At 37.9% G+C, this 26,162-nt stretch overlaps 1 protein-coding gene and 1 pseudogene across 2 annotated transcripts in view; one reads left to right on the top strand and one right to left on the bottom strand.

Moving 5' to 3' along the window:
• Positions 1-25,509, bottom strand: part of RNF13 (ring finger protein 13) — a 128,717-nt gene extending 103,208 nt beyond the window's left edge. Inside the window, exon 1 of one of the 2 annotated variants that reach the window (XM_033122312.1) lies at positions 25,367-25,509. The gene's annotated coding sequence lies outside the window, so the exon portion shown is untranslated. The remainder of the gene's footprint in view (positions 1-25,366) is intronic. The other variant, XM_033122322.1, reaches the window with a different exon arrangement.
• Positions 13,174-15,128, top strand: LOC117037850 (60S ribosomal protein L10a-like; annotated as a pseudogene).
• Positions 25,510-26,162: the final 653 nt, after the last annotated feature.

The raw sequence follows: 26,162 nt of genomic DNA, 5'->3' as shown, positions 1-26,162 counted from the left end.
GTGGCCTCTTTTAATATTACCACAGAGCTTCTGAAATGTGCCCACCTCTTAACTATGGTTTAAAAAAAATTTAAGACCTTAATGTTAAAAATATTTTACGTATACATTAAAAACATGCATAAATACTATGAACTAAAACAATTTTTTAATACACGTAAACTCTAGGTGAGCTCCATGTGGTTTTTATTTTTCAATTATCTGCATGTTTCACTATAAAAAATTAAAACTTTCTAAAGTCTATTTCATTTTATGTAACATATACCAAAAAAAGCCTAAAAGAAAATACACAGAAATTTTAACAGAAATCTGTTTTGCTTGTTCAAGTTTTCTAAGTGTGCACTGCTTTTATACCAAAAAAAATTTTTAATGAGCAAGCAACAAGGTTTTACAATTCACAAGTATATTCACAATTTTGAGAAGTAATGATTGATTCTGAAGTGAAATATGCAATCAAAAGAGTGAAAAAAGGGCAGATCTTGAGTTGAAAGTTAACAAATCCAAGCTGTCATTTTCTCTCTTAAAGCACTGAATTACACTCAAAAGATTCCTTCTCACAATCTAGTCCTTAGTGATTATTGCTATAAACGTCAAATGTAGCAGCCATTTGGGCTCTAAGGCATGTGCATCAGTTGGCAACAGTCATGCACCACTTAATGAAAGAGACATGTTCTGAAAAATGTGATGGTAGGTGATTTCATTGCTGTGAGAACATCACAGAGTATATTTACACAAACCTAAATGGTACCATGTTTCCCTGAAAATAAGATCTACCTGGACAATTAGCTCTTAATGCGTCTTTTGGAGCAAAAATTCATATAAGACGTGAAATTATATTATATTACATTACATTATTATTATATTAGACCCGGTCTTATATATAGTAAAATAAGACCAGATCTTATATTAATTTTTGCTCCAAAAGACGCATTAGAGCTGACTGTCCAGCTAGGTCTTATCTTCGGGGAAACACGGTATGCATAGCCCACCACACACTTGGGCTACATGGTATAGCCTACCACACATACACTACAAACCTGTGCAGCACAAAACTGTACTGAACGCTGTAGGCAACTGTAACATAATGGTATGTATTTGTACATCTAAACATATCTAAATATAGAAAAGGTACAGTATAAGAGATAAAAATGGCACAGCTGTATAGGACACTTACCATAAAAGGAGCTTGCAGGACTGGAAGTCGTTCTGGGTGAGTCGGTCAGTTTTCCATAGTTGCTGTACCAGTTTACATTCCCATCAACAGTGTAAAAGGGTTTCTTTTTCTCCACTTCTCCAACACTTGTTTATTACTTGTCTTGTTGATAACAGCCATTCTAACTGGTGTGAGGTGGTATCTCATTGAGGTTTTGATTTGCATTTCCCTAACACCTAGTGAAGCTGATCGTCTTTTCTTACATCTGTTGGCCATTTGTACGTCTGTTCAGGTCCTCTGCCCATTTTTAATTGGATTGTTTCTTTTATTGTTGTTGAGTTGTATGAGTTCTTTATGTATTTTGGATATTAGCCCCTTATCGGAAGTGTTGTTTGCACATTTCTCCCATTCAGTTGGGTGCCTCTTTCTTTTCCTGATGGTTTCTTTTGCTGCGCAGAAGCTTTTTAGTTTGCTATAGTCCCATTCATTTACTTTTCCTTTTACTTCGCTTGCCTTTGAAGTCAAATTCAGAAAATCCTCTTTGAACCCAAGGTCCATAAGTTTAGTACGTATGCATTCTTCTATGCCGTTTATTGTTTTAGGTCTTATATTTAGACTTTTGATCCATTTTGAGTAAATTTTGGTGTATGATGACAGTAGTCTAGTTTCTTTCTTTTGCATGTGGGTTTCCAATTGTCCCAGCACCATTTATTGAAGATGCTTTCTTTTCTCCATTGAATGCTGTTGGCTCCTTTGTCAAAAATTATTTGCCCATATATATATGAATTTATTCCTGGGTTCTCAATTCTGTTCCATCAGTCTGTGTGTGTTTTTCTGCCAATATGACGCTGTTTTGATTGTTATTGCTGTGTAGCATAATTTGAAGTCAGGAAGTGTGATATCTCTGACCTTGTTCTTTTTTCTTAAGATTGCTTGGGCTATTCAGGGTCTTTTCTGATTCCATACAAATCTGATAATTTTTTGTTCTATTTCCTTAATAAATGCCATTGAGATTTTGATGGGGATTATATTAAAACTGTATATTGCTTTGGATAATATGGCCATTTTAACTATGTTGATTCTTTCAATCCATGAACATGGAATATCTTTCCATTTCTTTGTGTCTTCTGCAATTTCTAATAATAAAGCCGTCAGACAATCAGTTTTCAGTGTATAGATCCTTCACATCCTTTGTTAACTTTACGCCTAGGTATTTTATTCTTTGAGTTGCAATTTCAAAAGGAATTGTTTTCATTTCCTTTTCTGAAATTTCTTTGTTAGTATATAGGACATAATGGATTTTTGTACACTGATTTTGCATCCTGCAACTTTACTGTACTTGTTTATTGTTTCTAATAGTTTTTTGGTGGGATCTTTAGGGTTTTCCTTATAAAGAATCATGTCATCTACAGAAAGTGACAATTTGACTTCTTCATTCTCAATTTGGGTACCTTTTATTTCTTTCTCTTGCCTGATTGCTCTGTCAAGGACTTCCAATATTATTTTGAATAACAGTGGTGAGAGTGGGCATCTTTGTCTTGTTCCTGATCTTAGAGGAAAAGCTTTCAGTTTTTCACCATTAAGTTTGATATTAGCTGAGGTTTTATCATATATGGCCTTTATTAAGTACTTTCCTTCTACACTCATTTTATTAAGCTATATAATCATAAGAGAACATTGTGTCTTGTCAAATGCTCTTTCTGCATCTACTGATATGATCATGATTTTTATCCTTTATTTTATGTGGTGTATGACACTGATCAATTTACATATGTTGAACCATCCTCGTGCTCCTGGAATGAACACCACTTGGTTGTGATGTATAATCTTTTTAAAGTATTGTTGTATTCATTTTGTTAGTATTTTGTTTAGGATTTTTGCATCTATATTCACCAGAGATACTGGTCTGTTGGTATCAGGGTAATGTTGGCCTCATAAAATGAGTGAGGAAGTATTGTCTCTTCTTTAACTTTTTGGAAGAGTTTGAGAAAGACAGGTATTAAATCATCTTTGAATGGTAGAATTCACTAGTAAAGCCATGTGGTCCTAGACTTTTGCTTTTTGAGAGGTTTCTGATGATTGATTCAATTTCCTTGCTGTTCATCAGTCTATTTAGGTTTTCCAGTTCATTGTGACTTAGTCTAGGAAGGTTGTGTATTTCTAAGAACTTGTCCATTCTTCTAGGTTATTAAATTTGGTGGCATAAAGTCTTTCATAGTATACTTGTATGATCCTTTGTATTTCTGTGATATCCGTCATAACTTCTTTCATTTCTGATTTTGTTTATTTTAGTCTTTTCTCTTTTCTCTTTAGTGAGTCTATTGTCAATTCTATTAATCTTTACCAAGAACCAGCTCTTTGTTGTATTAATTCTTTCTATTGTCTTTCTGTTCTCTATTTCATTTAATTCTGCTCTAATTTTTATTTCCTACCTTCTGCTGACTTTGGGCTTCATTTGTTCTTTTTCTAGTTCTTTAAGATGTAATGCTAGGTTATTTATTTGGGATTTTTTTTGTTTCTTGAGATAGGCCTGTAATGATATAAACTTCCGGCTTTGGCTGTATCCCAAAAATTTTTATAAGTTGTGTTTTCATTTTCATTCATTTCTATGTAGCTTTTGATTCCTCCTTTTATTTCATCTTTGACCCAGTCATTCTTTAGTAGCAAGCTGTTTAATCTCTACATATGTGTGGCTTTTCCCACTTTGTTTTTGTAGTTCATCTCCAATTTCAAAGCCTTCGTCGGAGAATATGCTTCATGTGATTTTAATCTTTTTAAATTTTTTGAGGTTAGTTTTGTGTCCCAACCTATGGTCTATCCTTGAGACTGTTCCATGTGCACTAGAAAAGAATGTAGTCTGATGTTCAGGGATGAAAGGCTCTGTAAATGTAGATTATGTCCACTTGGTCTAAGACGTCACTTAAGGCTGCTCGTTCCTTATTGATTTTCTGCTTGGATGATCTATCCATAGCTGTCAATGGTGTATTTAGGTCCTCTACCATAATTGTGTTTTTGTCAATTTCTCTCTTTAGTTCTGTTAGTAGTTGCTTTATATATTTTGGTGCTCCCTGACTGGGAGCTCATATATTGGTAAGTGTTATGTCTTCTTGACGTATTTTCCATTTTATCTTATGAAATGTCCACCTTTGTCTCGTTACCTTTTTTATTTTGAAGTCTATTTCGTCAGATATAAGTATGGCTATACCTGTTTTTTTTTCTGGATTTCATTTGCTTGGAGTATCGCTTTCCATCCTTTCATTTTGAGTCTATATTTGTCCTTGTAACTGAGATGTGTCTATTGAAGTCAGCATATGGTTAGGTTTAGTTTTTTGATCCAATCTATTACTCTGTGCCTTTTTATTGGTGAGTTCAGTCCATTTACATTTAGGGTGACTGATATGTAAGGATTTCCTATAGCAATTTTACCTTTTGTTTTCTGGTAGCTCAGTGTCTCCATTGTTTCTTTGCCTTTGTTTCTGTCTGTTATTTTAGTTTGGTGGCATAGTAGAATTTTTTCCTCTGTTTCCTCTTTTTTTATGTTATGAGTCTCAGTTCTTTTTTAGAGCGGTTGCCATTAAGTGTATGTAAAAGACAGTTTCATATATACAGTAGTCCTTTTTTTCAGCATGCATATTATCTCCATTCTCTTTTGCAAATTCAGGCATTTAGCCCCTCTTCTTTAATGCTTTTGTTGTCACAAATTATCCCTACTTATGTTGTGAATTCATTTCTGAGTTACAGTAGCAAACTGTCCTCTTCTTTTTCTTTTTTATGCCTTTATATACTTTAACCTTTATATTATATTTAGGTGTATAGTACCCTATTCTGAGTAGGGTTTGCCATTTCCTGCTTGTTTGTCTGTTAGTCATCTTACTCATAGTTTTGCATCCTTCTTTTTGTTTTAGGTAGAATAACCCCCTTCACAGTATTGCCTGTAATGCAGGCCTTGTGGTTCGAAAGTCCCTCAGCTTCTGTGTCTGGAAAGGTCTTTATTACTCCTTCATAGCTAAAGGATAACTTTGCTGGATATATTGTTCTTCGCTGGTAGTTTCTCTCTTTCAAAAGTTTGAATATTTGATTCCACTCCCCATAGCTTGTAGGGTTTCTGCTGAAAACTCTGATAATAATCTAATGGGCTTTCCTTTATAGGTTACTGTCTTCTTTTCCCTAGCTGCCTTGAAAATTCTTTGTCATTAATTTTTGACAGTTTCAGTATAACGTGCCTTGGAGAAGGCTTTTCTTCATTGAGATAATTAGATGTTCTGTTTGCTTCTTGGATTTGAGGATCCAGTTCTTTCCATAGGTGTGGGACTTTCTCTTCGACTATATTTGTTTGAATAGGCTCTCTCCTCCTTTCTACCTCTCTTCTTCTGGTACACTCATTATTCTTGCATTGCTCCTTCTGATGGAATCACATACCGTGTTTCCCCAAAAATAAGACCTAGCTGGATAATCAGTTCTAATGCATCTTTCGGAGCAAAAATTAATATAAGACTCAGTCTTATTTTAATATAAGACCGGGTGTTATATAATGATATATATTATATGATATATGATGTGATATAATATGATATGATGATATAGGATATAGGATATGATATGATATGATATGATAAGATATACCGGGTCTTATATTAATTTTTGCTCCAAAACATGCATTAGAGCTGATTGTCCCGCTAGGTCTAAAACATGCATTAGAGCTTATTGTCCAGCTAGGTCTTATTTTCGGGAAAACACAGTAATTCTTGTAGAGTTCTTATATTTCTTTTAACTCTCAAATCTCTCTTCTTCCATCTGAATTATTTCCAGATTTCTATTTTCAATATCACTAATTCTTTCTTCCAACTTGTCATCTCTATTTCCTAAGCTCGCTATTTCATTCTTCATCTCTTTTATTGAGTTCTTCAGCTCCAGATTTCTATTTGGTTCTTTTTTAAAATGTCAATCTCTTTGATGTTCATTTTGTTCATTAATTTTATTTCTGAGTTCATTAAACTGCCTATTTGATTTTCTTTGCAACTCATTAAGTTTTTTTTCACAACTGCAATCTTGAATTCTCTGTCATTTAAATCATGTATTCCCATTTCTTTAGGCTTATTTTCTGGAGATTTTTTTCATTCTCTGAGCTGCCTTATCAACTTGGTGGTTCAGTGCAACTGACAGATTATTTCTCCTCCTAGGCATTTATGGGAATGAGTTCTGCAGCAGGTTTATACGAAGAGGTCTTTCTTTTGTTTTCCAGTAGGTAACGCTGGAGCATTTTATTTCCTCTTGCGCTATTCCAGCTTCTCGCAGTGGAAGATTCCCTGGGGAGGTAGGCATTTTCTCTGTGACCAGACTGCCTTGCTCTCAAGGCACCACCCTGGTAGGAGAATTTGGTGGGTAATGAGGTTCTGAGCCCCTGAAATACCTGTGCTGCCCCTACAGCCAGACACAGTGCTTTGCTGCCTGAGCTGTCTCTCGTGCCCCTGCTGGGATCAGCTGTGAAGGGTCGGGGCGGGGTGGGCTGGGAGAGTCTGCAGGTGTGTTTATGGCTTTGTTCTGCTCTCAGTAATGGTGACTATCTGACCATAGTTGCTTCGCCCCTATATCTCGTCCCTTGTCCTGGGATTAGCCACAGTGTGTGTCTGCCACTCAGGAACTCTCTCTCCAGTTCCCAGTGCTGTAAATACTCTGCTCTTTAACCCGCCATACACTGCTACAGTTTTTTCTGGGGCCTGCTGTTAGCTGTCCTGGGAGAGTGCAAGGAGGCAAGTTCTAGGAGGGAAGCAGTCAGGCTGTGTGGCCTTGTTTTCTGCCTGGCAGTGAGGGCTGTTAGACCACAGCTGTGGCACTTCTGTATTCAGTCTCTGCCCCAATCGCTGAGTTCAGCCATATTATACGCTGATCACTCAAACAGGAATGCTCCGGGCCACAGAAAGTGCACCTGCAGCCTCAATCCTCCCCTTTCCTGGGATCCACAGTGAGCTCCAGGCTGCGTCCACAGCAGTTGTCTCTGCTCTTTTCCCTTCCCTCCTCCGATTTGCCCTGATTCGCCCACCTTCAGATGTTTCGATGTGCAGATCTCTCAGACATGTTTGTGTGTTGTGCAGGGAGTCTTCTGAATTATAGCTGTTCAACTTGTGGTGACTTCAAGGGGAAACCCCTCATGCAGCCATGTTTCTAACCTCAACTCTTCCATAATAACACTTAGCTTAAGACACAAACACATTACACAATCGTACAAAAATATCCTTTCTTTATATCTTATTCTATAAGCTTTTTTCTATTTTAAAATCCTTTTTAACGTTTTAAACATTTTTGTTAAAAACTAAGACACACATACACACACACACACACACACACACACACACACACACACACGTACAGGGTCAGGATCATTAATATCACTGTCTCCCACCTCCACATCCTGTCCCACTGGAAGGTCTTCAGGGGCAATAACATGCATGGAGTTGCCATCTGCTTTGCTAACAATGTCTTCTTCTAGAATGCCTCCTGAAGGACCTGCCTGAAGCTTTTCTTGAGGAGGTGTCACTCTTTTTTAGAAATATATCCCTGGTGATTTGCTTGAAGCAGATAATGCATCATGAACATTACTCTCTATTTATGACAACCTTTTGGTGTTGGGGTCCATGGTTTCTTACTTTTTAAGGGACCCGAGTGGAGAGCAAGAACCATCACTGATTTTCCACTTTTGTAGTCCTTAATCACTTCTATTCATTTCCAGGTCAATCACTCAACGTGGCTTCTTACTCGCAACATTAGCAGTGGATTTTATATGCTTAAGAGACACTATGAGATTAAATCAAGCACAAGATAAAATGCTGCAACCAAGAGATGGGGTAAACAGGAGATGTCTGAGGCTGCTACCAGCATAACATAACATACTGTTTTATAGCAAACTTGTTTTTAAAAGTAGAAAGAGTACACTCTAAAACAATAAAAAATATAGTATAATAAATACATAAACCAGTAACATAATCATTATCAATTATTAATTATTAATATCAATTGGTAGTCATAATTATCAAACATTCTGTACACAGTTTTATGTGCTATACTACTGACACCATAGTAGAGCTGTTGACACAAGCATCACCCCAAATGCATGAGTAACGCGACATACTACAACATCACTAGGCGACAGAAATTTTTCAGCTCCATTATAATCTTACAGAACTACTGTCATATATGTGGTCTGTCACTGACCAAAACATCTTTATGCAGCACATGACTATACATCACAACCAATCACAGATGACAGCTTGGGGAACTGTGATGCCATGGATTACCAGCATTCCTTGTCCACTGGCTAGGAGATCAGTCAGCACTGTGCTCAGGCCAAAGGCATGACCTAACTAATACCAACACCTCAAACACCTAGAACCCCTCTAGGCACCAAATCAGTACCAGTAGGAGTTCAATCAACAGAGAGACTCTACACAGTAAATTAAACAGAGAGTGTTTGACATAAATAATTATTAAATTATGATAGGATACCATGTTTCCCTGAACATAAGACCTAGCCAGACAATCAGCTCTAATGCACCTTTTGGAGCAAAAATTAATATAAGACCTGGTCTTATTTTATTATAATATAAGACCAGGTCTAATATAATGTAATGTAATGTAATAATATAACATAAGACCCGGTCTTATGTATAACCGGGTCTTACATAAGACCGGGTCTTATATTAATGTTTGCTCCAAAAGACACATTAGAGCTGACTATCCGGCTAGGTCTTATTTTCAGGGAAACACGGTAGTAACTATAAAGACATAACAGGACAGTGAGGGGCAGGAAAGAGGGATCCCAAAAGGGCATGAGGAAACTCTGAGAGTGATGGTTATGTCCATTAACTTCATTATGGTGATGGTTTCACAGTTATAACTCAAATATCTAAATATCTCAAAGCTTTTCAAACATACACTTTAAATATGTACTTTATTATATGTCAATTATAAGTCAATAAAGCTGTTTTTAATTTTTTAAAGAAAAATAAACTATGATAAAAAAAAAAAATAAGCTGAGGGAAAATATCCAAAAGGGATAAACCTGGAAGAAGGGTCCCCTGGAAGGCTAGGGTTTCTCATCGGCGGAGGTATGGGTGCAGCACACTAGATAACAGAGAATCTCACTGGGTTGTCCAAAATCAGAGCTGGTGCAATTTTACCAGCCAAGTAGGAAACGATCCTCTGGAGTACAGGCAAGGGGAGGCTGGTGGGCAGTCAGGACACTGCTGCAGGTACAATGCCTACAATTCACAGTATCCATGTCAAGAGAACTGCAGGGAACCATTCCCCGGGGTGTAGGCAAGCCAAGGCGGGCCGGCAGGCACGCAGACGTAATCCAGACACTGCAGGCATGAGGCTAAGGTGGGCAGCATCTACTTCAGAAGGCCTATGGCAAGGTGGTCACCAGTCTGCACTGGGGCTACAAGATCACTGAAGCCCCTTGTATTCTAGGTCCACGGCTGAGGCAGAGCACCACCAGATATCCCCTCCCACGTGTACTGTTGACAGACCACGCAGCAGGAGCAAGGAAAAGGAAAACAGCTCATGGGAACTAAGAAGGAAAAAACTCCTTCTTCTTGTAAGTTCCCTCTAGAACTTTCCCCCTCTAATACCTGATAAAGCGTAACATGCCTCTTGGTAAAGGAAAAATCCTTAAGAGTCCAGTACATTATGCAGAACAGGTATTGAAGGGTGAACTTGGAGCAGAAAGAAAACAAATTGATAACTGACAGTTATTTTTTTTTAACAGTATTTAAATAAGGCAGTGCTTTTCTCACTTAACAACAGGGAAAAGAGGTAAGTGAATATATGGCCATTACTGTGTTATCAAGATCCAATATCTGAAAAAGGCATCCATTGTCTCTTTGAAGTATCATTTATTTTTAAGTCACACTAATTTCTTATTCTAGTCTTGGCTATTATCCACGTGTGTTTTAAAATAAAAATGTTTTAAATTGTACAATAATTGATTGTTATGTATATTAGCTTCTAGAGGCTGCCCACATTCTTTGGTTCATGACCCCTTTCTCCATCTTCAAAGCCAGCGATGGCGGGTGGATTCTTTTTCACATCACATTATTCCAAACTCCTCTTCTGCCTCTTCCTCTACTGTTAAGGACACTAGTGGTTACACTGGGCCTACCAGACAATCCAGAATAATCATCTCACCCAAAAGTCCTTAACCACTTGCAAAGTTCCTTTTGCAATATAAGGTAACATATTCACAGGTTCCAGGTATTAGGATATGGACATCTTTTCGGGGAAACAGGGGTCATTATTCTATCTACTACAGTAAGTATCCCATTTCTCACCAAAATTTCAATTCATTCATTTATACAGTATGGATTGCTGTTTTACTCAATGTTTTATAATATAGTAGTTATTATTTGGATGCCCAATTCTTCCCAGTTTGGCCAGAGGAGGCCCATTCAAAAGGCCCCTGTGTGGTTTTGACATGTTCCCATCATTCTGGAACACTTATTGTTTTCCGGCACAAGATTTTCCAGTTCCATCCTGTACTTTTTCCTGACCCAGCCCTGAAATGAGCCATTTCTCCAAGGAAAATATCCTTGTTTGTAGGAATCTTACACTCAAGTATTTGGTGAATATAGAGCATCAGGTCAACTTACTATCAAATGATTAAGGTGGGCGTGGGGGGAAGGTCTCTATACTGATCTTACAACTTTTCTGGTACTTTGTGATTCCATCAAAATAAAAAATATTATTTTATTTTAATAATAGAATGTCTTCCAAAATTCAAAATAAATTAGTTGAGGCTTGTCTAAACATTACTAGTGGAGATAACTGAAAATTTACCAGCTATAAAAATCACTGTGATTTCCCTCAGAACCTGACAAACTGAATTTAGCTTTTACAGTGTAATGGCAAAGACTATAATGAGAACCGTAATATAAGAGATCAAAGGTCTAATCCTGGCTCCATCATTTACTGACTTAAGTTAATGCCACTGTAATTAGCCTCTAATCTTCATACATTATTCATTACGTTGATATCTAAAAACGTTTCTGGCTTTTCTTCTAATACTAAAAATAATGCTCATTGGAAGGTATAGATGAAATATTGGTTACCCATAATGTTAACATTTACAGGTAACATGAGTATGTGTCCTCATGTGTTACAGTTTGTTCTCACAGGTTCTGATATAACCTTGCTCTCCCAGCCTCACTGGCAGCTCTCCTCCCGCACTGCCACCCCGCTGGCCTATAATGGGCCCCCCTCACCTAACATACAAGGCACGAAGGCAACAGCCTTGTAATATACTTCTTAATCAGCTGTCAGAAGTTCTTGCAGTCTGATCTCATTTTCTGTATCACTCATCTCACTCACAGTGCTTCTCATTCTCTGATCCAACCACGAGTGAGTCTTCTTCCCATGCATATTTTATATCATTTGTACCACACTGTATTATGATTTGCATGCTTTTATTTAAAGTTGTATCATTTTCCTTGTTATTAAAACTCTTCATAAGCATTATGTTAACAGCTGCTTAACGTTACATTATATGGCTAAATCATGTCTTCGTCTATTCCCCTACTGTTCAATATGAAATTGAACCCAACTACAAATTCTGTAATAAATAACAAATAATTCTATGATAAATATAAATCTCTTTCCACATCTCTCATTATTTTCTTAGGATTGATTCCTAGATGTGGAATCACAATGCCAAAGAAACATTTTTAAACTTTATACACATTGCCAAAATGCTGTCTAGAAAAAATGCTCCTCTTTGTATTTCCATATAAATGTGCATTTCATTGCACTCATTATCCTTTTCTCATCATTGTTGGTGTTAGGTGAAGTCACAAATGATAAAAACAGCTAATGTTCCTTGAATGCTTACTACACTCTGGCAAAGTACTGAACATGCATTACTTCCTTTAATCCTCACAACACTATTAACTGAGGTAGGTTCTACTATTTTTCCACAAACATAGGAAACTGACAGTTACATCAATAACATATAGTAGTGCCTATATCAAGTCCTTATATCAAGCACTTTATAAATATCTGCTCTTATTTTTTAAGTAACTTAACCAATGACACCTCTTAAATAGTGGATCCAGGATTCAAATACCGGTCTGTGTCATGAAATGCCAGCCTTTCTAGGGTATCCAGTTATTGTATAAATTTGCATTTCTTTAATTACTGGTTGAAATTGTTCACATGTCTATTCATAATAAAATTTTAAGGCTAAATTTAAAAACTTCTTTCAGGGAAAACTAAGAAAAGTAAACTAAAGTATATTAATCATAATTTATATATTCAAATCATCTTCCATTCCAATCTTATTTTTATCATTCATGGATCTCTAAACCAGATTGGGGATAAATATGGTTTATCTCTAAGGCTTTCACTGTAACATCAGAATTAAGTCAATAATAATAATAATAACTTTTAAAGTGAATTATTATATTCATACTTTTCTCTAAGCTTAAAGAAAATAAAATGTTCTATCTTCTATATTAATAGCAAAGTACATGTAATATGTTACCTGGAATACAATAGCATAAGTATAATTAAATAATCATTTAACACCATGCTAAAAGGACACCCCATATTATTCACATCCAGAATAATCACACATCATCGAGATCAAGATTCTTTAGTGTTCCACTTTCTTATTTACCTAAATAAATGACTGTTAAAAGCAATTAATGCTATACACAAAAACCAGTTGTTTCTATACATCAGCAATGAACAATCCAAAAATGAAATTTAAAAACCGATTATATTTATGTTTAGGTATCCAAAACAAAATACCCAGGAATAAATTGAATCACAGATGTCCTAGACGGTGGCAGCAGGAGGCTGTTGAGCTCGCTGCCACCGTGAGCACACTGAAATATGCACATAGAGAGAGCAATTACTCCTCTGGGACAACTGAAGTACGAATGAACTGCTTCTCGACACCCGAGAGAAGATAACAAAGAAGGCTGGGAAACTGGGGCGTTCTCAGTGAGCTGCGGGAACTCTCCAGACTGAGGATGCCAGTGAATACCACTGTTTACATCCCGCTCCACTTCCACAGGGCAAGGTCACCACAGGGCATTCCCCGCCACTGCAAACAAAAAGAGCAAGAAGAAGCAACAGGGCGTCACCACACCCCGGCCTCCGTGCCCACAGGCACTCCAGCCGAACAAGCCAGTGCCCCAGGGACATACGCCACTGCCCAGCTTCACCCAACCTGTCAGAACTACCCAGCACATACAACACAACCCACACAGGTCACGTCTACACAAGATCGCTCTCTATAAAACAAACAAGAGAGACGGTATAAAGAAGGTGGGGAGGGGAGCGTGGGAGCTCTCCAAGAACAGCAGGGATTGTTGGGCATACAGGTGCCAGTGAGAGCCATGACCTATGGCCCCCTCCACCCCCATAGGGCAGGCGGGAACTTTACCCAGGTGCTCTGGCCCACCTGCAAGGGCCCGGCAGAACAGTCCTGGTGATATCGCCCAGCCAGTTATGGCCCTAAACAAACGGAGCAACAGGATCAACAGAGCTCTATCCATGCACCTGGCCTCCCGCCCGGGCCACTCCAACCCTAGGCAGCAGAGGCACCTTCAGCTCCAACTCCCTGCCAAACGCACCCAGCACACACAGCCCACACCAAGGCCACTTCTACACAAGGCCATTGTTTTCAGGACTGGGAGAGAGAGCTATTTTGTCTAACTCATGTAAGTAAACATGGAAAGTCAAAAAAAAGGAAAACATAGAATATCTTTCAAATGAAGGAACAAGAAAAATCCCCAGGAAAAACCCTAAGAAAGCAGAAATATAAAGAATTCAAAGAAATAGTCATAAGAATGCTCACCAAACTTGAGAGTGGAATAGAGAAACTTAGGGACAATTTCAAGTTAGAAAGTATAATAAAGAACCAAGCAGAGCTGAATACAATAACTGCAATAAAAAATACATTAGAGCTCATCAGATTAGCTAATACAGAAGAAGACTAGTTTGGAAGACAGATTTTCGCAGACTAGTAAAAATCAACCAATCAGAACAGAAAAAAGAATTTCAAAAACATGAGGATAGATTAAGGGATTTCTGGGATAACATCAAGCATACAAATATTCACATTATAGAGATCCCTGAAGGAGAAGAAAGAGTGAAAGGAACAGAAACTTTATTTAAAAAAATAATGACTGAAAACATTTCTAACCTGGGACAGAAAACAGACATCCAGGTCCATGAAGCATCCAAACAAGACGAACCCAACAAGACCCACACCATTTGTAATTCAAATGGCAAAAGTTAAAGAACAATCTTGATTCTTTTCTGGTTTTTGCGGCACAAGGCCCCACGAGCAGCAAAGTCTCCCGTGATACCTTCTACAAGGCGGTGCGGGAAGTCCTGCATGAAAACCAGTGCAAAGTGCCAGTTTTTGGAGACAATGGAGCTGCAGATCAGCTTGAAGAACTATGAAGGACAGATGCTTCTTGGGCACCATCAGGCTTAAATTCACTCTCCACCCCCAGTTCTCTGTCTATGTTCTGGGGACCAGCAGCACTTTAATGAGGCTAAGGCCGTAGATATTCCCCACATGGACATTGAGGCCCTGAAAAAAACTCAACAAGAATGAGGAGCCGGTCAAGAAGCTGGCCAAGAAGTGTGATGCCTTTTTGGCTTCAGAGTCTCCGATCAAGCAGATCCCACGCATTCTGGGCCCAGGCCTGAATAAGGCCGGCAAGTTCCCTTCCTTGCTGACCCACAATGAGAACATGGTAGCCAAAGTCGAGAGTGAAATTCGTAGTCAAGTCCCAGAAGAAGGCCCCATGTCTGGCAGTGGCAGCTGCCACATGAAGATGATAAATGAGGAGCTTGTGTACCACATCTACTTAACTCTCAATTTCCTGTGTCATTGCTCAAAAAGAACTGGCAGAACATCCAGGCTTTATACAACTAGAGCACGAGGGGCAAGCTCCAATGCTTGTACTAACACACAGCTTAATAAACCATGCTGCTACCATTAAAACAACAAACAATCTTGAAAGAAGAGGAAAACAAACAATTCTATACAAAGGATGCCCCATAAGGCTATAAGCTGATTTTTCAGCCACAACTTTACTGGCCAGAGGGAGTGGCAGGACATCTGTAAAGTGCTGAAGGAAAGAAACCTACAACTTAGAACAATTTACTCAGCAAGGTTATTATTCAAAATTGAAGGATAAAGAGTTTCCCAAACAAGCAAAAACTATTACCATTAAACCAGCTTTATAAGAAATGTTAAAGGATCTTCTTTAAGCAGAAAAGTAAAGGCCATAACCAGAAATAAGAAAATATGAGAAAGAAAAATAAATACAACGAATCAGACATTTTAAAAGATATAACAAAAGTTAAAAGGAAAAAGTACCAAACTCAACTCAAAGTACAATAAGTAATTAGGAGATACAGAAGACTAAAAGAGGTAAAATAAGGCATCAAAAATATAAAATGTGGAGGGGGGAGTAAAAATGTAATCCTTTTAGAATATATTCTAACTTAAATACCTATCGGCTTAAAATAAACTACTGTAATTACAGAATGATATACATAAACCACATGGTAACCACAACCCAAAAACCTACAAGAGATGTACAAAGAATAAAGAGAAAGGAACCCAAACAAAACACTAAAGAAAACCAGCAAACCACAAGGAAAGAGAACAAGAGAAGAAGAAAAGAACTGAGGAGAACTATAAAAACAACCAAAAAGAAATTAATAAAACGGCGCCAAATATACACTTACCAATAATTACTTTAAATGTAAATGGATTAAATGCTCCAATAAAAAGACATAGGGTGACTGACTGGATTAAAAACATGGCCCATCTATATGCTACTTACAAGAGACCCACTTCAAATCGAAAAACACATATGTGCCGAAAGTGAAGGGATGGGAAAAGATATTCCATGCAAACAGAAACAAAAAGAAAGCTAGGGCAGCAATACTCACACAAAACAAACATTTAAAAAAAAGTGGCAAAAAAAAAAAAGTGAAGGACATTACATAATTAGAAAAGGGTCAATCCAAGAAGAGGATATAACAATCATAAATATCAATGCACCCAACATAGGAGCACGTAAATATATAAAGCAAATATTAATCAGCATAAAAGAAGAAATCCTCAATAATACAATAGAATAGTGTTTTTTTTTTAATTAAAGTTCACTGGGGTGACAATTGTTAGTAAAGCTACATAGCTTTCAGGTGTACAATTCTGTAATACATCATCTATATATCACATTGTGTGTTCACCACCCAGCGTCAGTTCTCTTTCCATCACCATACATTTGATAGAACAGGTTTTAATATCCCACTCACACCAGTGGACAGATCATCCAGACAGAAAATTAATAAGGAAATAATGACCATAAATGGCACATTAGATGAGATTTACTTAATAAATATTTATAGAATATTTCATCCAAAAACTGCAGAACACACATTTTTTTGAAGTACACACGGAACATTCTCTAGAATAGATTACAGAATAGGCCACAAAATGAGCCTCAATAAATTCAAGAAGACTGAAACTATATCAAGAATCTTTCCTGACCACAATGGCATGAAACTAGAAATCAACTGCAGGAAGAAAACGGGGGGTTTTCTGGGAGTGGGGGGAGGGGTGGGATAATATGTGTGTGTGTGTGTGTGTGTGTGTGTGTGTGTGTAGACTAAACAACATGTTACAAAACAACCAATAGATCAAAGATGAAATCAAACAGAAAATCAAAAACTACCTTCAGACAAATAAAAATGAAAACACAATTTCAAAACGTATAGGATGCAGCAAAAGCAGTTCGAAGAGGAAAGTTTATAGCTACATGGGCCTGCCTCAAGAAACAAGAAAAATCCCAAATAAACAATCTAACTCTACTCCTAACTGAATTAGAAAAATAAGGACAACAAAAAAACAACAACAAACAAAAACAAGGAAATAATTAAAATCAGAGCAGAAATAAACTAAATAGAAATTTTAAAAAACAATAGAAAAGATCAATGAAAACTAAGAGCTGGTTCTTTGAAAATAAACAAAATTGAAAACCCTTTAGCAAACTCATCAAGAAAAAGGATCCCAAATAAAATCATAAATGAAATAGAAGTTACAACCAACACCACACAAATATAAAGAATCATTAATACTACAATTATATGCCAAAAATTTGACCATCTAGAATAAATGGATAAACTTCTAGAAGCATATAACCTTCCAAGACTGAACCAAGAAAAACTGAAAATCTAAATATACCAATTATGACCAATAAAATAAAAGCAGTAATCAAAAATTCCCAACAAATAACAGTCCAGGACCACATGGCTTCATAGGTGAATTCTACCAAACATCTAAAGAAAAATTAATACCTATCCTCCTTAAACTATTTCAAAATGAAGGAATGCTTCCAAACTCATTTCATTAAGTCATCATTACCCTAATACCAAAACCAAAAACATTACCAAAATAAATAAATAAATAAAATTACAGGCCAATATCCTTTATGAACATACATGCAAAAAATCTCAACAAAACATTAACAAACTGGACTCAATAATACATTAAAAGAATTACACACCATGACCAAGTGAGATTTATCCCAGGATTGCAAGGATAATTCAAACATCCATAAAATCAACATGATATATCACATTAACAAAATAAAGGATAAAAACCATAGAATCATCTCAATAGATGCAGAAAAAGCATTTGACAAAAGTCAACCTTCTTTTATGATACTCTCAACAACGTGGGTATAGAAGAAACATACCGCAGCATAATAAAAACTGTAAGTGACAAATCCACAGCAGATGTAATACTCAATGCTGAAAAGCTGAAAGGTTTTCCTTCAAGATCAGGAACAAGACAAGGTTGCCCACTATCACCACTTCAGTTCAACATAGTATTGTAAGTCCTCGCCACAGCGATCAGACAAGAAAGAGAAATAAAAGAGATCCAAATCAAAAAGGAAGAAGTAAAACTTTCATTATTTGTAGACATGATTCTATGCATAGAAAACCCTAAAGACTCCACCAAAACTCTTATACCTAACAAACCGATTCAGTAAAGTTGCAGGACACAAAAATCAATATAAAGAAATCTCTTGTGTTTCTTTACATGAATAATGGATAATCAAAAGGAGAAATTAAGAGAACAATTCCATCAAAAAGTATAAAATACCTAGGAAAAATTTAACCAAGTGGTGAAAGACCTGTACTCTGAAAACTTATACAACACTAAAAAAAGAAATTGAAGAGGATACAAATAAATGGAAAAATAAACCATCTGGACTGAAAGGAGTAATACTGTTAAAATGTCTTTACTACCTAATGCAATATACAGATTCAATGCAATTCCTAATAAAATAACAAGGACATTATTCTCAGAACTCGAACAACTTACCCTAAAATTTACATGGAACCACAAAAGACCCCAAATAGTTAAAAAAAAAAAAAACAAACCTTGAGAAAGAACAAAGTGGGAGGTATCACACTCCCAGATTTAAAATTTTACTACAAAGCTACAATAATCAAAACAGTTATCATAATGGCATAAAAACAGATGTATATAACAATGGAATACAATAGAGAAGCTAAAAATAAATCCTCACTTATGTGGTCAATTAACCCATAACAAAGAAAACAAGGATATACAATCGGACAAAGACAGTCTCTTCAATAAGTGATGTTGGCAAAACTAAACAGACACAAGCAAAAAAATGAAATTGGACCAGTTTCTTACACCATATAAAAAATAAACTAAAAATGGATTAAAGGCTTAAATGTAAGGCCTGAAACCATAAGAGTCCTACAAGAACATATTAGCAGTAAATTCTTTGACATCAGTCTTAGCAATATCTTTTTGGATATGTCTCCTTGGGCAAGGGGCAACAAAAGAAAAAAATAATCAAATGGGACTACATCAAATTAAGAAGTTTTGCACAGCAAAAGAACCCATCAACAAAACAAACCTACTAAATGGGAGAAGGTATTCACCAATGACATCAGATAAGGGGTTAGAAGAAAACATAGCGGTAAATCTTCATGACTTTGGATTCAACAATGGATTCTTAGACATGTGACACCACAAGCATGAGCAACAAAAATAAACTGGGCTTCATCAAAATTTAAAACTTTTATGCATCGAAAGGCATTATTAAGAAAATGAAAAGACAACCCACAGAATGGGAGAAAATATTTGCAAATCATATATCTGAAATGGGTCTAGAATCCAGAATATATAAAAACACAACCCCAAAAGGCAAACAAGCCAATTTAAAAATGTGCAAAGAACTGGAATAGACATTTCTCCAAAGAAGATATACGAGTACAAATGACCAACAAGCACATGAAAAGATGCTCAACACCATTAGTGAATGCCAAAACAAAACCACAGTGAGATACCACTTTATACCCATAATGATGGCAATAATATTAATTTATTAAAAAAACAGAACAGTGTTGGTGACAACGATGCAGAGAAGCTGGAACCCTCGTACAATGCCAGTGGGAACGTAAAATGGTTCGATCACTGTGGAAAATAGTCTGGCGAGTCCTCAAACAGCTGAACATAGGATTACCATATGATCCAGCAATTATACTCCTTGTAAATATCCAAAACAAATGAAAATCAGGCACGCAAACAAATTCTTGTACCTGAATCACAGCAACAATATTCACACTAACCAAAGAGTGGAAAAAACTCAAATGTCTACCAACAGACGAGAGGATAAAGTGTGGTGAATACTATACAATAAAATGACAACCGTAAAAAGGAAAGTACTGACACATATAACAATATAGCTTGCAACAGATGGAAGAACCTCAAAAACAGAATGCTAAGTGAAAAAAGCAGATACAAAGGGTCACAAGTTGTTTGACTCCATTTATATGAGATTTCCAGAATAAATATGAGATGCCCAGGAAATCCGTATGAAACAAAAGCAAACTGGTGGTTGCCAGGGGCTGGAGGCAGCAGGTAATGGGGAGAACCGCTTAAATAGGTACAGGGTGTTCTTTTGGAGTGATAAAAATGTTTGGAACTAGATAAAAGAGGAATATATGAGTTAAAGTAAATATAAAAATGCCTTAACATGTTACTCCCTGCATAAAATTCCTTAACAGATTAAATGACTTTCAGAATAAAGTTCAGAACTAAATTGTGACTTAGCACAGCAAGTTCTTCATACACTGGCTCTGCCTATGACCACAGCTTTACCTCTTGCCATGCCTTCTCTAACCATGTGAACATTTTCTTCTCCCAGACTCTCATTATGTGCCTTCTCTGTGCCACCACAATATAAACACTCAGTACCTAGCACAACAATCAAAGGCTGTTGTAAAATTAAAGTATGAAAGTATGAATAACTATCAAGATCCATTTTAGAGTGTAAAATACTATCGTTTATTTTTCCTAATAACAACAATAGAGAAAACTACATATTAGGCTATACTTCGCTTTATTTTTCTAAAATTACAATGCAGTCTTCTTAGTAGATAACATTAATTTTGTAAGCAGCTTTTTTAAACATCTAGTTCATTAACTAAGAGTATAAATTTACTCTGATTATTATTCAATGGAAGCTCATGATCAGATCTATTTTATCTATATTAGTAAAGTGAAACATTACTACTGCAACAGACATTTTGTAAAGAATCTTAAAAGCAGATTTTTTTAAACTGTAAAATTCCAACTACCTCTTTTTACAAATGAGGAAGTGAACTGAGAGGTCAAGGTAATTATGCAAAGTCACCCAGCTAATTAGTGGGCATGTAGGTAACACCCAGATTCCCTCAATGTTGATGCTTTCAGCTACAATACAACCTTATTTCCATTTCAACCTCACAGGCAAGCCAGGCAATGCAAGTCACAGCACCCTTTTCTTTTTCCCTACCTTCAATCTAGTGAGTACATGGGTCCTTAACACTTGCTACATTAAACTGATTTCTTTTAGATCTGGCCTCCCCCTTAACACAACCTCCTTCTCCCCATCATAAACTTTTAATGAGTACCTATATTTGCTGAGTATTAACTACATGAAAGGCATTCCATTGAAAAGAAAAGGAAATGGGGAGACACACGAGTAAGAATGGCATAGTCCCTTCCTTCAAAGTGCTCTACAAAATTAGGTGCAATCTGGCATAGTACTCTTACCCCTAGCATCCATTTAATATTGTGATTTTATAAAAACATAGTACAAGAAATCTGATTACTTGCCATTATTAAAATATATCTTATTTCTCCCACTAGAAGACAAGCTCTATGAAGTCAAGGATTTTTGTCTCTACTTCACTGATGTACTCTTGAGTACCTAGAACAGTTCCTGACATAGAGGATACTTAATAAATATTTATTGAGTGAATGCATGCTATAGAAAAACCCATAAGTAGTAGGATCCAAGTAATATTTCCAACAATGGTGTGACAACATATAAACCTTTCTTTGTCCTACTGCTTGTGGCCTAATGTTCAATTTTTCATTTGATTTGGCCAGTTACTCTTGCCTTGCATTACAAAGAACTAAAACATAGTTCAGAGATGGATAAATTATATGGTTTAATACCAGACCCCACCCAAATGCACCAAACCCTAGAAAATCTGCCAAGAGAGGAAACCTACAGGCCCTTCTGCTACTTAGACCTGAGTCGTTTTTCAAGTGTAAAGAGTCTCCAAATGTTTTTCTTTCTTTCGTACAACAGATCTGAATTGGTATTACCATTATAATTTTACAGAATGAGGAAACTGAAGCCAGAGAATGGGTGGCACAGGAATTCATTCACAGACTCTCTATTCTCCCTCTCCCCAATACCATTTCCTCTTATCCTTTGAGGTTCTTCTCCCACAGTCTTAGCTGTAAGTAGAACACAATCTCTCTAGGTTCCCTCTTTGTTGTGGCCCCATACCAAGCACAAAGCCTCTCCGATTTTAAAGATTTTGCTGTTAATCAATTGAGGGTAACAAAGGGGACGACAAAAATAACAAATCTGGATAATAACAATCCTGCCATCATCTTTCTTGCCTGAACTACTGTAATTACACTCCAATGGTATTCCTACCTCCCAGCTTCCACTCCTTCACTGGACTTCTGTTCCAGTTTAATGTCCACAAAGAGGGGTTCTTTTCAACTAAGAATCATGTACAAAGTCCTTATCTGGCATTTAAGGATCTCCATAATCTGTATCCACATATCCTTACCAGCCTGTTCCTTAAACATACAACCTTGGCAAATGTCCTGCTTTCCTACCTCTGTACCTTTGTGGGGTAGTGTTCTTATGCGGAACTAGCTTTATTCTCCCATCCTCCTCCAACTGCTAACAATACTTCGAATGTCCACATCCCCACAAAAGCAAAACAGCTGAGGCATATATTTATTGAACAGACAGATTCATAATCTGTCTAGAGCTTTATAAATTATCCTAATGCCCACAAAAACATAATGACTTAATATTCTATTTCTGAGGAAGGACTTGAGGAAACTGGGGGCCAAAGGAGCTTATGCAAAGTCATCCAAACCTGCAAGTAAAGAATTCAAAATAATGCCATAGCATTCTGTCTTTTTTAATAAAACATGACACATGACAGAAGGCTTTATAGTCAGAATGCCTAGTTGTAAATTCCAGTTACTCCCTTAACAATCTGTGTGAACTCAGCAAGTTATATAGTATTTGTGATGCTTTCTTTCATCCCCCAGCTATGAAAAGGGGATAATGGTACTACTATCTACCACACTGATAAAGTGAGAATTACATGAGATAATACAAAGTGCTTAGAATTGTATTTGGGCCACAGTAAACCATCAATGGTAGCTATTATTACTGTTGGTGCTATTGATATGCTATGATATGTAAACTCTGATAATACCAATTATATGTTCTCATTGTTCCCTAATCAACTTTTGTGTAATGCAAAAGCTTTGCAAAAGCTTAATACTGTATTTTATATGCTAAATAAATATTTGCAGAATATACGAATTTTTAAACAATGATTAACCATCATGCTTTATTAAAAGAAATTCACTTGCCTATTAATTTTGTTTCATCTTTTGAGAAAACTAACACTGCTTACCAACTTTCTTCCCTTTTCTGTCATGTGAAACTACCATATGCAATGCCATATGGTAGTACTAATACGTCAAATGGTGCAAAACACTATTTTGAGTCAAACCCATTTTGCCTTCTGCTAACCGTTATTAATTCCCAGATTTTAAAATGTCCAAAATCATACTTTTTATTAAAACACCAACCGTTTTTAGGTCATACCAACATGAAGCATACCACGATATTTGACCAACCCATTTCATTTCGTACATATCTATGGCAAGAAGTATAAAACATAAAATGTGTTCCTATCCAATTGAACTCAAAGACATAAACCTATCAGACCCTTAGTCCTGCCCTTACTTCGCTAAAATTCGTGCCTAAAAAACTTCTGATAAATCTGTTATTTTGGAATACAGAAGAATACCAAAGGAAGGGCGCTGGATGCTAGTAACAGTTTAGGCCCCTCCAAAATGCTTGAGAGAAATGAGCTTTAAACAAGGATAGATAAAAATTGACTCCAAACCCTTCAGGTATTAAATCTCACAAACCAAGATTCTGTCCATATGATTTACTATAACACATGGAGACATCAAGCTGGCTGGTTTTCAAATAAAGGCAGAGGTGAAAAATATATTAATAAAACAGTTGTCTTTCCTGACACAGAAATAACTGGGCTGCTATCCAATCATTTAAAAAAATTTTGAAGCTCAACTACGTAACAAACATTTCATTTCAATTAATTCCTACAATTCTTCCCTTATTTACAGATAATACCACCGAATTAGTAAGTGGCAGAACTGAAGGCTGCACCCAGCCAGACTCCCAAATTTGGGATCCAGTGCTGTGCCATAATCCACAATAACATGGTGTACATTTACACCTGCCTCTTCACACACACATTGTTTTATAAAACTGAAACAAAAGCCTCATGAAATATTTACTCTTACCCCATAGGATGTACTTTTCTTTCATTCTAATGTTAATGTCAATCCACTAAATTGATTCTGTAATACATTAATACGTTCCCATGTCCCTGCACTAGAGCACTGCACTACACTTACCTCCTGTTTTAAAGTTCTTTTTTATTGCTAGCCCCGTCCAGTTTTGTTACTCTAAAGTGGAGCTAATCTCCTCGATCCTTTAAAAATTGTCCTTAAATAGATTAAACCCTTCAAAGACCTTCCTTAAATCTTGAATCCATGTTTCTCTACTAGAACTCTTTGGCACACACCCATCTTGTTTACATTGTTATCAAAAACTGCAGATGTTCTCCTTGGAGAACAACAGATCATTGTTGAAAGAAACGCATTAGTTTTCACTGTTCCCGCAGCATCACTCAAAGTCGGGCAGGTTTGGGGCAACAACTGAGGACTTGAGGGGCTGCCTACGGTGCTGAAACTGAGAATGAAACAATAGTTTCGGGAATTAACTATTGCCAAATCAGGACAAAACAGAGGAATTCACCAAAAGCTGGCAGAGAGCACTCAATGGCTACCACCAAAGTTGTGTGACTTCTGGAATCGCTGGGCTTCAGTGTCTGCCCACTTCCTCTCCGGTCGAGTTCTTTCATCAGTGCGGGTCAACTCAATAAGCGTTCTGACCGAGCTGCTGACTCGAAGAGGGCAGGGATGTGCAATCTGTCCCAGCCGAGTCCCGTCCCACCTTCCAGCTGAGTTTCCAGTGAGGCGGGGAGGGAGTAGAAGGAGGGGGCGAAGACTAGAAAGAAAGGAGGTGACAGCCCTCTTTTTCTCAAAGATTGAGAAGTCTCCGCAACTACAGCCAAGCAATTTCGCCCCGGAACTTGCGGCAAGTACTCGACCAAGAGACGATCTTCTAAACATCTTCCCAGGTTCCTGCCACCTCAGCAGGGGAATGTGAGAAGCCAAACGGATAAACCAACTTTAGCTACGTACAAAGTCACGGGATGGGAATATAGGTGAACGCGGCCTTCCCAGAGCAGGGATTTCTATTTATTTATTTATTTTTTTAACCTTCTGAGAAAAGCCAGATTTCCTCCGCGCGCAGCCTGGGGACGGGTAGCAAAAAGACCTTAAGCGGCGGGGCCGCCTCGGAGCTCCAGGGCCGGCGAGGGGGTGTGTTCTCCCGGCCAGGCCCCGCGAAGACAATCCGCCGCCCGGCCGCTGAGAGTCCGAGAGGTTCTTACCTGGAAGCCTGACCCCGCAACATAAACAGGGTCGCCGGCTGCGTCGCTGCGGGAGGAGTCCCTACCCCGACTCCATGACTGAAGATCCGCACCTACCCCCACAACCCGGAGTCGGAGCGGGGACAACACCGAAATGAGGCGGAAGTCCCGCCCCGCGCGCCTCATTGGCCCGCACCCGAAGGCTGAAGAAAGCCATTGGGCTACAGAGCTGCTTGTTAAGGTTCCTTCCCACTCTCACGCCAGGTCTCTCTGCCTGCTAGCGCTGGGCTCGGAGGAATGCCCAGTTTGCAGAGTCGCGTTCTTGGCCGCGTGACCGATCTTCCCTGGAGGGAAGGGCAGGGTGGGGCAGACTTCTGGAGCGCAGCTGAAGGATCTGCTTCTGGCGGGGGAAGAACAGGTTGGCCAAGGGTATTGGCTGTGAGGGCTGTGTGCCCCCAAGAGTGGAGGCCGTGGAGTCAGGAGGAGACCAGACCTAGTGACCAGGACCCCCCGGTCTGGTCCGCTCTGGCTGTTGAGCCATAGCAGCCCCAGACCCAGCTAGCGGGTTGCCCCTGGGCGGGCCTGACTCTGGTGCCAGCGCGTATCTCCCTGCACCACACTCAGCCGACCCGCTGAAGAGGCGAGGACGGACGACGCCTCACTGCCTCTGCAAGGTATCCAGGCTGAGTTCGGGATGAATGGGACCGAGGTCAACGCCTTAGAGTCCGGGTCGTGTTGTTAGAGGTGCGAGCAGCCAGAGGGCTGAACGCGAGTCCTCCCACTCCTGGCTGGGAGCCGTGCTGACGTCAGCACTCTG

Source organism: Rhinolophus ferrumequinum, chromosome 2 (genome assembly GCF_004115265.2).
Source record: "Rhinolophus ferrumequinum isolate MPI-CBG mRhiFer1 chromosome 2, mRhiFer1_v1.p, whole genome shotgun sequence".
NCBI classification, from domain to species: Eukaryota; Metazoa; Chordata; class Mammalia; order Chiroptera; family Rhinolophidae; genus Rhinolophus; species Rhinolophus ferrumequinum.
This window is presented reverse-complemented; position numbering and strand designations above follow the sequence as displayed.